Source organism: Plectropomus leopardus, chromosome 16, assembly GCF_008729295.1.
Source record: "Plectropomus leopardus isolate mb chromosome 16, YSFRI_Pleo_2.0, whole genome shotgun sequence".
Taxonomy (NCBI): Eukaryota; Metazoa; Chordata; class Actinopteri; order Perciformes; family Serranidae; genus Plectropomus; species Plectropomus leopardus.
In genome coordinates this window covers 17,849,254-17,863,064 of record NC_056478.1, presented here as the reverse complement: position 1 = coordinate 17,863,064, position 13,811 = coordinate 17,849,254, and positions in this window count along the sequence as shown.

The following is a 13,811-nucleotide window of genomic DNA, read 5'->3' as shown; positions in this document are numbered from 1 at the left end:
TTTTGCAAAGTTCTTGTATGGTAGGTTCTGACAAAATTAAAGGGGTAAATTTATTTTTTAAGTAATGTTTAAACTCATAGTTTAGGTCAAGTTCTAGAAAAGTTGGGTTGCTACACTTCCCAAAATGCAATTTGATAGCATCCAGGGTTCAGTGTTAATTTTTTTTTTTTTTTTTTTTTGCCACTTACAAATTGTTTTGTTTATTAGTGGTTATCAAAAAAAACAGACAAGCCTTTGAAAAACAGCTTCTTCCCCTTTACTCTGAAATTTGAAAGTTGCAGTTTTGTCCACATTCTCTAGCTTGCTTGTGATTCAGCCATAAACTTTATCTTTATTCGCTTCCATTTTCTTCATAGTGCCCGGTCGATGCTGCACATGTGCAACTCTCAAAAGAGAAGGAATAGAGACAGCTGCCTCTTTAGCTACTTCCATCATCACCTACGGATGAGTTGCTAGGTTTACTAGCCCGCAATTAGGCAATCCTTATAGGTGAGTCCTGGCATCTTTCACTCAACTGTCCCTGTCTGATAGATTGTCACACTTTCCGCTCGCACCTCATTCTGCAATAAACCTGACGTCTCGAAATCAAACTGAGCTAACCTTGATGACGTCAGAGTTTTATTCTCAAAACTGACAGCTCTTCTCCAGAGCTAAAGAAGACAACTGTTTCCTCAAGATGCTAAACAGTAAAATGATCTTGTACAAAACTGGCGTATTTTGTTAAATGAAAAAAAAAAAAGGGAATATTCCTATAACTCATGCATTGAAATGTCACATTTTGGTTCTGAAATCAAAATGATTCCAAGCCTTGTTCATATTAGATGTGCTGCATCATCATCACCACACAACATTTACTGCCTACTAGGTCAACTAGTTACAGCAGTGACACCAGATGGAGACATTTTTCAGCTCCATCTACCCGGCCTCTGAATGCCCATATCAAATCTGCCCATGCAGCAGGACCATCTGTAATATGACATTGTCCCTGAAGTGATAACTGGGATTGAATATAATTCAGCCTGCTATGTGGTGAGCCAGGATTACCGCTTTATAATTTCAGGCAACATGTCTCCCGCAGCAAAATAAATAAATAAATAAATAGCCAGTTTCCCTCCCTGGCTGTTTGTGACAGAGTAAAAAATAATGAAACGGTTCAGCAGTTTGTTTTCTTATCTTTTTCAGGCACACGTGGATATACAGCCTCACCTCCGCTGTGCTCCACTGAGGTCGAACTGGTGTATTAGAAAGTTGGGTGATAAGAGGGAATGTTGCTGGCACTGAGGATGGAGGAGAAAGGTAGGGTGTCATTGCCGGAGAGATGTGTCCGCTGCAGCCGTGGTGGCACATTGACGCGGTTGATTACGTTTGCAGCGTTGTGTGAATCCCCGGGGTAGATCCTTAACACAGGCAGCTGTGGAATGCCACTTTTATGGATCCACCAAAAACGACCCCCCCCACCTCTCTCTCCTTGATTTCTGCCTCCCCTTGACTCCTTTTCATCATCCCCATCTCTCACATGTCACTCCTCCTACACTAATAGCCTGTTAAGCAATCACAGGGGGGCATACTCACACACACAAGTCATGAAAGCAAGCTGTGTTATTGAGTGTGTGTGTGGGGGGGCGATCATGCACACAGTTGGAGACTTGAGCACGGATGACTGGCTGACGTGCAGGCCTGTTTTTACACAGTTGCATAACATACAGTTTTGCACTTTAGAAACATTAAAATTTAAATGCTCTTTTTTAATCCGTGACTCACACACACACACACAAAACTTTCATGTTCAGAAACGCATCAATGGTGCTTTTCATTTATTCCCCCCCACCCCCTCTGAACCTTGGTAACCTGTAACAGACAGAAGCTGAGTGAGAGATGGAGAGCTAGAGTGCAGATGAGGAGGAGAGAGAGGAGCTCTTCTGTGCCACAGATCATGCCAGCCCTGCCCAGTCACTGCTTTTCATTTTGATAATTGACCGGCAACGCCAGAAATGTCCATCAGCTAATCCTCTTAGCTTTCATAATGCTGACTCTGTCACAGAAGCCCCTGTTTTAATGTAACGAGCAGCTAAGCTCAGAGCACAGGGCAGAGTCTCCCTGGGGCACCGAGGCCACTCTGCCCCCTGGAGGCCGCTGAGAGACCTGCTCACAACTCAACAAGTGCCCCCTGCCAATCTGTCAGACCACGTCAAATCCATAAATCCTTAACCTGGCTCCAGGGTGACAGCCCCTGCTGCCTTTCACACTGTACTCATTGGCACAAAGCTGTACTCAAAAAGGAGCATCTTGGTTGTGTATGTCCATTCATCTGTGTGGATTGGAGGATGAATGAATTTAATCCTTTTTGAATTCCCGGTCTACTCACTAAGCAGACCACTTAATGCCAATGACATCAATGTAATAAAGTGAAAAGGGGACAAATTTCTATGAAACCTCACAATATTCAAACATAGCATAAGGCACGAAAATCCCATGATATCCAGCTCTAAAAATGGAACTTGTCACTCTGCCTTAATGGACATCACGTTGAAATTTCTGGAGCTTTATTACTGTTGTTTGAAAGGCTTAAGCACAGGTTGTGAATGATTACAAAGCAGTCCTTTGACAAAACGACTGTTGCTAGATATTTCGAAATTTTTATGGTTGTGCCTCAATACTTTTACAAAATGTTACCATTGTTATTCTTTATCTCACCCTCTGGGAAAATGCTAGATCATTAAAAGTGCAGTATAATATTTTAGAGCATTAATTTAACAGTAAAAAATTACGATGTAAAAATATACCAGAGTAAGGGCTGGGACGCATACTGCATCTTTTATCACCAGGAAAACGTGAGGTCAGGTGCTACTTTTGCACTTCCTCCATGCCAACTTTTAAGCCAGCATCGCATCATAATCTGCTGACCAGAAATCCTGAATCGGGACCTGATTCCCGGAGGAACCAGGAATTGAACCGCTAACCTTCAGATTAGAGGATGACCCGCTCTACCTCTGAGTCACAGCCACCCTGGCAAGATATCTATCAGCTATGACGGGTTGTTCCTCATGTCATGACGTGTGGTACATGTTGTTGAGTTACAAAAGTTGAACTCTGCTTATCTCGTAGTGCAGCCGGCCTTAAAAACAAGTACTTGGGAACTCTTGCATGCTGTGATTGCATCGGTCTTACTTTTGAGCTCATCCTCATTTCCTGGAAAACAAAGGATTTGAGGATGCAAAAAATGCAGCACATCTATAGGCCTTTATGGCGTCCTGAACAGGGAGTGATCAGTCCCTTGTTGTGGTAGAGAGTTCAGCCTCGCGTGCATATCGGTGCATGTGAGTTTGTGTGTATCCCACTGGCTAGCTAATCGCCGTTGCTCTGCACTGCACTCATAGGGTGGTTATAGGTGGTTACCACTGATAACTGAGACAGTGGAGTCGTGAAAGCATAACGCCCAACCATTGGTTCCCCCAAGATTAACAAATTTAGCTCTGGCAGTACTGCTGTTGTTAACAATGTGCGCTGTTAGCATGCCTGCAAGCCAATCCTGACTCAGACTCTGAATCATACCTTTAACACTTAAATTACAGTTCCTATAAAAAATGGGGCAAAATGTAAAGAGAACGACATATATATTAATTATAATCATATATTTAACACAATGTTAAAGAAATATATATATATATTTATTTAGCACTTTTTTTCAGGTCATTTCCATGTTTGTTTTTGTTTTTTACTGTTCTTTTTTTGCTAATTTTCAAGATATTTTATTGTAACTTTTATTAGTTTCTAGCTAATTTTCAGGGTCATTCCTTTTAAAGTTCCTTCGTTGTATGTTCTTAAACTAAATCAGGCCAATTGTCTTAGGTTTTAAAGGGTTAAACAATATTTCAAGGCTAAAAGTAGGATTTAGGAGGTTTTGGACACTCTATTCATCCCCCTTCCTGTTTTCAGTCTTTTCATTTTCTTTCCCACTCTGCACATCTTAATTCCCCTCTAGGCCCTCATTTGCTTTTTCCTCCATCTCTCACCTAATTCCCGCCACTGTGGGTAATCCCCATGTGCCAGCTTCTTCCTGCGGTAATGGTCCCTCAGTAAAGAAACCATTCTTTCCCACCCTCTGTTTAAGACACACATAGAGAGGCCATGTTGAGCAGGAATCCTGAATTACACCGTTACCAAAGTGATCCTCTTATGCAACCTGCTCTTCACACCCGTCCACAAAGCAGGGATGCTCACGAGCACAAATCCACAAAGGCACTTGCTGCCAGATTATCCACAGTCCACAATACTGCAGCTGCCATGTTTCCTTTCTGATAAAACAATGCGTTTTGTTGGGTGCATTCACGGCTGCGACTCATCCTGGCTGGCTCTCTGGCAGAGACATTTGGATGACTTGGCGATCATGAGTATGTGACTGGATATTTAGGACAGATCACATGAGATTGTTTTGCTTGGCTTGTGTACAAACAGCGCATTCTTCTCCTCCCAGAGCAAAACAAACCTGACCAGTTGGTTGTCCGTAACTTGAGGCGATGCAGGCAATAGGATCGGGAAACACGTTCTTGGAAGAGGGCAGTATCAGCCTCTTAGCAAACTGCATTCAGGCTGACATGTGGTTCCAGCCAGTCAGCAGAATGCAACCTGGCTGGCCTGCTCTTTCCGCTCAGCACATCGGAGCGAGCAGGCCTTATCTGATGTGACACAGCTGACACCACCTTGGGATCTGTGAGGAGACCCTGCCACTGATTAATTCAAGCTCAGAAAACAAGATGAGGATTTGCTCTCCGTGTTTACCCCCGCAGACGTCTCTCCTAAACTCAGGATGACTCTCCGGCATGACACGGGGCCGTGTAATAAGGCTGAATCATCTGCAGTGAATGATGTCGATGTGAAAACGAGTAGAGGCCAGACCGAGGAGTGTGAATCCAGAGAAGTGACTCAGCACTACAACTGTTTATCTTCTTGCAGTTCAGTTTACATGCCAGGACTCTGAGCGGTGGCCCGCAGACCTCGGTCAAACAGAATGTCCAAATTATTCTGCTTGCTTTAACTTGGAGCGTAGCATAAGTGAGCTGCAGATACAGATAGTCTCCAAATCACAGGAGAGTTTTCTTTTAATGTTTTCTGTCACTCACTTTCTCTTTGGAGGCAAATTCTAGTTCTGTCTAGCACCAAAATAAGTTCCAGAGTCAGATTTAAGTCACAAAAACTGCCTAAACCTGAAACCTAAACAAATTGTATTGATTTCTTTCGAAGACATTGGAAGAAAGCAATAAACAGCGAAAGAAGAAATTACCCAGAAATCAGCAAGAAATTGGTAAAAACTGCAAGAAAATTACCTTAAATTAGCCAAAAAAAAACTTAACAAACAACAAAAACAAAAAAAACAACTGTAAAGTAAAAAAAACATTCGCAATTCTATGGAAATGAATTAAAATTTAAAATTTAAATATTATTCTCTAGAACGTTCTCCCCGGCCTTTTAAAAAAAATCTAGATCTGCTAATTTCCTGCAATTTCCAAGATGTTTCTTTAAGTTGCCTGTTGCCTTTATTTTACATGTTTTTGTTTTTGTTAGTTCTTCCTGCCTTTGTCTGCTTTCCTGTTTATTTATATATTTATTTAGCACTTTTTTCAGGTAATTTTGCTAATTTTCAAGATTTTTTTATTGTAACTTTTTTCAAGGTATTTTATTGTAACTTTCATTTGTTTCTCGCTGAAGAAATCACACCGATTAGCTCAGGATTCAAAGGTTTAAATGCTCATGAGAGGCGTCTGAAACCTGGACTGACATCAGTTTTCTTGTGCTGCAGTCAAAGTGTTAAACTTGACTAGGGTTTCATTGGAGTCAGAGGTGACTTTCTTTAGACTCGACAGCCTACAGACTTCAAAGGTTACAGGATGCAGGAATTGTCCGTTACCGTTTTGTAAACAGTATTGCCAGGGAGAGTGAAAGCAAACCCCAGATTCACTCCGCTCGGTGTTTTGCCGCACCATCTACGTTTTTTGCCACTGTGTCCACGATTTTTCTTAGCCTCCTCCATGATGCTTGCTGATTACGGTCTGGCACCTGGTTGATACCTTTTTATAGGTTCCCATCTTCACATGCGTGCTGTGTTTGGGAACGTCCCAAACAAACAAACCTTAAAGGACACCATCCTCTTATGCTTTCTGCTGTAATCCTCCAGCAGCTCCAGTTACATTTTGCTTGTGTCATAACCAACATGTTGGTTGTATGTGGTTGAATGTATGACTTTTGCGTCCACATACTGTATATGGTATTTTCGTCTGTTGTTGACATTTCACCGCAGGGACATCAAAAGCATGTGGTTAGGATTAGGCAACAAAAGCACGTGGCAACCACTGCTGGGACGTTAACAACAGCACATGGTTAGGATTAGGCAACAAAGGCATGGGTGGTTAAGTTTAGGCTACAAAAGCACGTGACTAGGTTTAGAAAAAAACATCATGGTTTGGCTCTTTATTCATAAGGGAAGTGAACACCAGACTCCAGGTGAAAGTCCAGGATTTGTGCTTCTTATAATACGTTATCGGCAGCATTTCAACCTGACGCCATCCAGTGGTTTACCATATAGCTGCAACAGGTTTCGCCTGTATCATAACACCGCTAAAGGTAGCTTTCGGCATCTATATCTTATGCCGAAATCAGTATTTGACAACTTCAGAATTTAATTTAAAAGCCTTGATGTTTGGCGTCTCTGCACCATTATTCTAATCAGGAATGACTGACGGAGTATAGCGGCACTTTCTTCAGTGAAAAATCATGAATTAAAGCTTCTTAATCAAATTTTTTACATTTAGACACGCTCCAACAGGAATACGATCCAAAACTGTGGAGTATTTAACAACATCGACAACCAAGATTACATGTTTCACTGCCATGAGCATGTGTTTACATGTAGCAATGTAGGAAAAACAGCTGGGAACCATATGCAGAATGATTTGAAGCCTGATGTTTTTGCTAACGGAGATCAGTTTATATACATTTACATCATTATTTGAAACTTTGGCCATATTTAATATAACTATCCAACATTGTAACAATATACAGTTTATCACAGAAAATAAGGAAAAGCATGATAGTTCATGTGTTGTGTGTGATTCAGGCTTTGTTCAAACCTTAGGTCACTTTATGAATCCTGAGTCTGCTCCATTCACTGATAAAGGCCATAAAATGAGATTAAAAATCTCAAGAAAAAGTAAGTGGAGTGGATTTTATTGGTAATTATTCAAACACTTGAAAGACTTGCAGCTTAATACTTTTTGCTGAACATGTGATTAGGACTTAAAGGGTAACCCTGTCAATTTAGCACCACATTCTCATTAAATTTGGGTATTTACACATGACAAGTTAAAAATAAATTCTGCGTCAGAGGCAGAGACATCCTGACCTTTAGTATGTGTAAATCTTCAAAAACACTGGATCCTACAATTCCCACAATTCAATAGCGTCTTTGATGGGACCCTCTGCCTGGTAAATATCCACATTTTTACCATTCTACCCTAAGTTTGTGAAGCTTCTGATAAAATATTGATTACTCAGGGTTGTTTTTTTAGACTTAAAAAGCTCTCTTGAGAAAAAAAAAAAAAAAAAGATCCAGCTGTTTTCACAGCCAGAGCAGCTCTCACTCATCTTCATGTGTAAAACTGGTGCTACTTTGAAAAAAATCTGATAACTTTTCCACCAAAAAGCACGTTCCAGTCCTCGTGCCTGCTTATGAATAATGACATTAACAACTCCTACTCATCCTCCTACTACACAGTGCCTATAACTTTTGTGTCCAGTATGGAGGTGTGCAGGGTGATGAAATCACACAGCAGGGAAATCTACTGGCTCATTGACTTTATTGCACACTCCTCCACCCCCAGCTCCAAGTGAATGAAGTGAGAGAACTCACCCTCACTTGCCCTCTGTTTCAGACTCCTGCTGGCTGCTTTAATATAGACTTTGTAGCCCGTGTCTCCAGCTCTGATGCTATCTTCCTAGAATGAATGGGCTGCATGTTTCTGCTGCCATAACCTCCATGGTCAGTCTGAATGGGACTCTCCACTGTTCTCTGCAAGGGGAAAAGGTTGCTCTTTGCCTGCCTACCCTTTTCTTTTCTGCTCTGCAGACAAAAGAATAATGAAGTTATTTATGTGCAGCTCATTACAAAAGGCTAAGTCTCCCTCAGGTTTAGCCAATCTTTTTCCTCTTGCTACTTACCATCGTTAGGCAGCCGAGCGCCCCGAACAGTGAAACCTTCATCCAGTTTCACACAGTCAGGATGCTCACGCTCAAATGAATAAACCCATTGTGAAAAGTCGAATAGATGTCTTGGGTCCAGGGGATCAGGATGGTGTTTTGATAGGTGCACTGCAGTTTGGAGGAAAGTAAGAAAAGTGGTATGATAGAACTGATGATAGTTTGCCACCAGAATAATGAAACAAAAGTAACAGCTCAGCATAATGTTGAGATATTTCGTTGTAAGAGACATTTTCTCTATTTTCTCTACAGCAGCAAAAGCAGAATTACTGTCATCAAGTCCATGTTTTGTTAGGTAAAGGGAATGACAGAATAACACAAAAACCATGCAATATGTACGTAAAGTAATTCAAGTTCAGGTAGTTTGAATTGTTTGACATTATTTGTTTTTCTTTAAATTGGTATCAGAGGTCAGTCACATCGTCAGCTTAGAATTATAAGGTTCTATCTGAAATTTTTGTTCATATATTCTTAATCTGTGACAACTTGTTAACATTGTGGTTTTTTTTAGAGTTATACACATTTTGGGATTTTTACTTAAACAAAAAGGTTCATATTGTTTATGCAATTTGGAATGCAAAACTTTAAAGTTAGGGGCAGGTAGAGCGGGAATCCAACATATAGATTATGCTAACTACATCTACTTTTTCATGTCCACTTCAAAACACCATAGTTACACTTTTACACAAACAAATAACTGTAAATGGATTCTCGTGACTTTAAAAAGAGCACGGATAGGTATGAGTTTCAGTTCAGCTCCCTGTTGGAAAGGGTTGTCTGAAGGCAAAGTCAAGTGGCGAAGGTGTTCTAAATATCGTGTAAATTTAATGTTTTTTGGTGGCTTTAATATGTTTTGTTTCTGCCCCCTCACAGCCCTACATTGGTTAGTTTCCATGGCAGTATTCCTGCCTGCTTCTCAGTGGATGAGCCGAGTGACATCTAGTATAAGTAGTATACTGACTAGATACCTTCCGAATGATCTTTTTAACTCAACGTCCACTTACTAGCTTTTTTGTGGAGCTTTCAACCAAATCTCACGGTCTTCCTCTGCAAATGAAGCAGACATAAAGATGAATAACCAACTTCAAAACAATCTCAACAAAAACCAAATAAGATAAGCATTTAAAAAGTAGCATCTATTAGCCACTGTAGTGGGTTGCACAAGTATCCATTACATTTTGTCCGCCTCATGTAGCTACTGAATTATTACACTTAACATTTATGGCATGTTTTTTCTCTCCTGTAGCAGCAGTCAGAAGCCACCTACTGCACACCCCTGTGGCACTTATCTGTTATGAAACTGAGTTTTTTTCAGAGATAAATAAATAAATCAAGTCAACAGGAACGAAACACATAAATGATCAGTTTGCTGTTGTCTTGATTGCATAAATCCAAATCTCATGTAGTTGCAGTCTAAAAATCACTGTATGAATCATAATGTTTGGTGCAGGTGCTGGCTGTCTTGGGTTGACTGGGTTGCCTGATGTTGTCGACAGCTGTACAGGTGAGTTTTCATGTCCTGGAAGATGAAGAGAGCGGTACAGGAGATGGCTGCTGCCTCCAGAACACACAGATTAGACTCTCTGTTGCTCCTCTCTGCCCTGTTTACTCTTCACACCTGAGCAGGCATACAAATAAACCTGCAGTGCTGCCACAGAATGCTCAACACTCAGTCACGATTAATATTTTATTTTTCCTGCAGCTGACTGAAGAGCTTATGCAAGGAGTAAAAATCAGCAGGTCTCCGGAGACATTTCCTGTGTGTGTATGTGTGCTTGTACGCCAAGCTTGTACTGTACTATTAGTACCAGCCGTTGGCCAAAGTGGGCTCTGCAATAGTTGGCAGGTTGCAATTTTTTTTTAATAAAAGGGTTCAGAGCTGGGGATATGTATCCCTCCATCTGTTTACTTGCTTCAGATAATTAGTAAAATATTGGTTACAATGCCAGCAGTGTACTAATGGAAGGTGTCACGATTCCTTCTTTGGCTCAGTGTCACCTCTCTCCACTGCAAAAACACCTCAGCAGAATCTGCCCCACTTATACATGGGATATCCCAGCACTGTGTCGCTGCTGTGCAAACACTGCAAAAGGACATATTGTATACCAATTGTCCTTTTCTGCCTTTTTATCATATAAAAAGAAACAGAATTTAAAGCTATACTCAGGTATATAAGAGTTTCCATTATTACTTTATGCAATGTTCATGAAGGCTTAAACTTGAAAAAGTTAGCTTTTGTTTAAGAGGTAGAAAACTAAAACTACCAGAATGCCTAGTGCTACAATGCCCCGCTGGTGGGTGATTAAAATGCAGCTTGGCTGTTAATCTTCAGGAAACAATATGGTGGCTGGCTGGTAACAAACATTTTGAAATACAGTTAAACAGTGAACTAATTTTGTTTCTGAAAACATTTCAGGTGAGAAATGGGCATCACGGTAACAGAATCTTTGTTTATATCTGATTACCTCTGCTTACTTTAAGCATTTTATCTGAGTTTTAGAGGGAGGGTGTAGGTCTCTCTCTCTGGATCAGCTTCTGGTCCATGGTGGTGGGAATATGAAAATTTGGAACAATCTAATAGTTTAAGCAAAACTCTACAGCCAGTGAAAATTTAAGCTCAGCAATAAGCGGGGGAAGGAGGAAAGACATATATATATATATGTCTTTCCTCCTTCCCCCGCTTATTGCTGAGCTTAAATTTTCACTGGCTGTAGAGTTTTGCTTAAACTAGAGCTGACAAGAACAGACAAGCTGATTTCGGCTCATGACGGATTTCTTTGTATGGCCATCTGCTCCAGGCACATTACGGTAAGTGTTTACATTACCTATCCTACACGGTTACATTTAGGTACATGCAAATGTAAGGGAAATTTAATATTGGTTGCCAATGTTGTACATTTCTCCCCGATTTTGAATCATATTCTTGCTGGAACATGTCCAGTTATGTTTTAAAGCTTTTACTGGTGATTCCTCAAGAAAGTGCCGCTATACTCCATTACATTCATTCCCTGGCTGCTGCAATGAGGGTGCAGATACACTGAGAGTGCAGTACCGAAGACCCCGACATCACTGACCAATCAGAGCAGACTGGTCTTTTTCAGGAAGGGGCCTTAAGAGACAAACGTTTAAAACAGAGTGTTTCAGACAGAGAGTGAATATAGGTATTCCAGCAAAATCATGGTTGTTTTTAAAATAAGTAGCCCTATTTAGGGTTAAGGAGCCTGTGTTGTCATGGCTCTAACAATGAGGTAAAGTTAGACACAGCCTTGATTTAAAGACACCTGATATTGACGGTTAGTTGGTCAGCTGACAACAAAAAGCTGTCTTTTCCAAAGATGAGTCGTGAGTCACACAAAACAGTAACAAAAATAGAGATTCCCAAAGACAGCCAATTTGACTCAGTAATGGGAGTTGACAGGACCAATGTTTATTTAGATTGCTACCATGAGCTTACATTAGCGACCAAAGGCTACGACTATAATAATAAGATTTCTTCTATCAAAAGTTATAGCATTTAATTCTGTACATGACCGTTGTATACAAACTTATTACAGCAATAAGACTATCTATCTACAGTGCAATGTTTAACCAAAGCATGCTGTCAGTACTTGATTCAAAAGCGAACATAGTAAATTTTGCATTGAAAAAATATCTCCACAATAACAAAAACATTATGTAAACTGTGCCACGGCTCTGCTGGAACTTAATCACCGCATTAAACCAGTGAAAAAAACACATGAATCATTGCAGCAATAATGGAGTTGGAAGCTGACATGAGCAGCGTTGAGTCAATTGTTGTGCAACACTCACACAGTTCATTGTTAACACCCTTGACATCAAGTCATTAGTGATCTGCAGCGTGAGTACATGACACATGCTTGGCATTTATATCAAACAACACATTTACATTACACCGGCTGCTCCTTTTGACATCTGCCCACATTAAAACACTCCTACAAAGCCAATCTCTCACCGTCTCCCGGCAGCGAAAACCCCAGTTCATACACGTTATATCTCAGCAGATCAGCTGCCATTCACTCAGTCCTGCAGGAGGCAAAGGAGGCCATGGATGTATGTTTGACCGAGCCAGGGAGTGTAAAGCAGTGGCTAAATCTCTGTAAGCAGGCCCTGGCACTACTCCCCAATTGCCTGCCTGCCTGCTGTGTGGGCAGGGGCCTGGAGGGGACTAATCCCTTGGCATGGGCACGGGTCACACATGTTGATGTGTATGTCTGTGTGCGCATGCAGAAGACCCAAGCCGCAGGATGAAGACAGAACCTGGCGACACATTCAGAAAGCCCCGACTAATAACGTGCACCGCCTTCCATGCTTAACTAGCGGCCTTCACATAAAGTCTTGGATGCTCCTCGGAGATGACGGGTAATGTTTTTGGAGGTCTGCCTCATACTGTACCGACAGGGACAGCCCTGATCTTACATAACCTCGGTCTGCTGGAGATTGCGCTTGAGTTTGAGGCCTTTGACCCTTACATGCTGCTCGGTTTTTGCTTAAGTGGGCAGCAGTCGTGATTTTGAACATTGACATGCTGTTTCAGCCTCGTCAACCTGTGTGTGTAGATGGCCACAAGGGCATGGCAGCTTTCCTGTCTGTTATCTTGGCAGTGAAGGTGACCCACAGCAGGCCTGGAGGCAGCAAGAGCAGCTTCTGCTCTGCAGCCTCACGAGTCCCCCAACACACGTGTGTATATGTGTGCTGTTTGTAATTTTAAGACGACATTGCACTCAAGTGTTAAAAGGTTTTAGGAAATGTGCATACTCACTTTCTTGATGAAAATGTCGATACTACTCTGTCTGTCAACATCCGCCTACTAGCACTTCTAAAGCTCACGATATAATAAAGACATTATATAATTTTATTTTATTCATTTAATCTTTATTTAACAAGGATGGTCCTATTTAAATTAAAAAGCTGTCTTTCAAGGGAGTCCTGCAGCCAAGTTAGGCAGCAACTCAAGATAAAGAGTGATTTTAAACACATAAAAAAGAAGTAGAAGTAAACACTACAATATAAAATATACTAAAGGACAAAGTTAAGTATAACCCAGTTATCCAAAATATCAAGTTAAGCATTACGATTCTATCTGTAACAGGAAGCCAGCTTACTCATTACTTACTCTGAATATGTGGAAGTATGTGTATATGGGTGTATGTGTGCATTTATGTATATATATATTATGTACATGTGAGTGAATGTATGTACACATATGTATATTTCAATAGGTAAAGAAAAAGGAAGCCAACACTGAAGTACCAAAAAGGCAGTTCCTAAAAATGGTCACCAGATGCTGGCAACAAAACTGAGGACTTCCCCATAGACCCCCTGTTAAAATGTCCAACTTGACAGCAGAAATAAGCATGTTTACAGCCTGGTACAAAAAACAGGTTTGGTGTCGATACAGCTAATTTTAATCTTTGTGACTGCTTCATTTTTTTATATACCTCACCCGTTTACATTTAATTAAGGCTTCAAGTTGTGCAGTTGAGTGACAGTAGGGTGCCATCCATTGACAAGACGCTATCATAGCCAAAACATTGGTTACC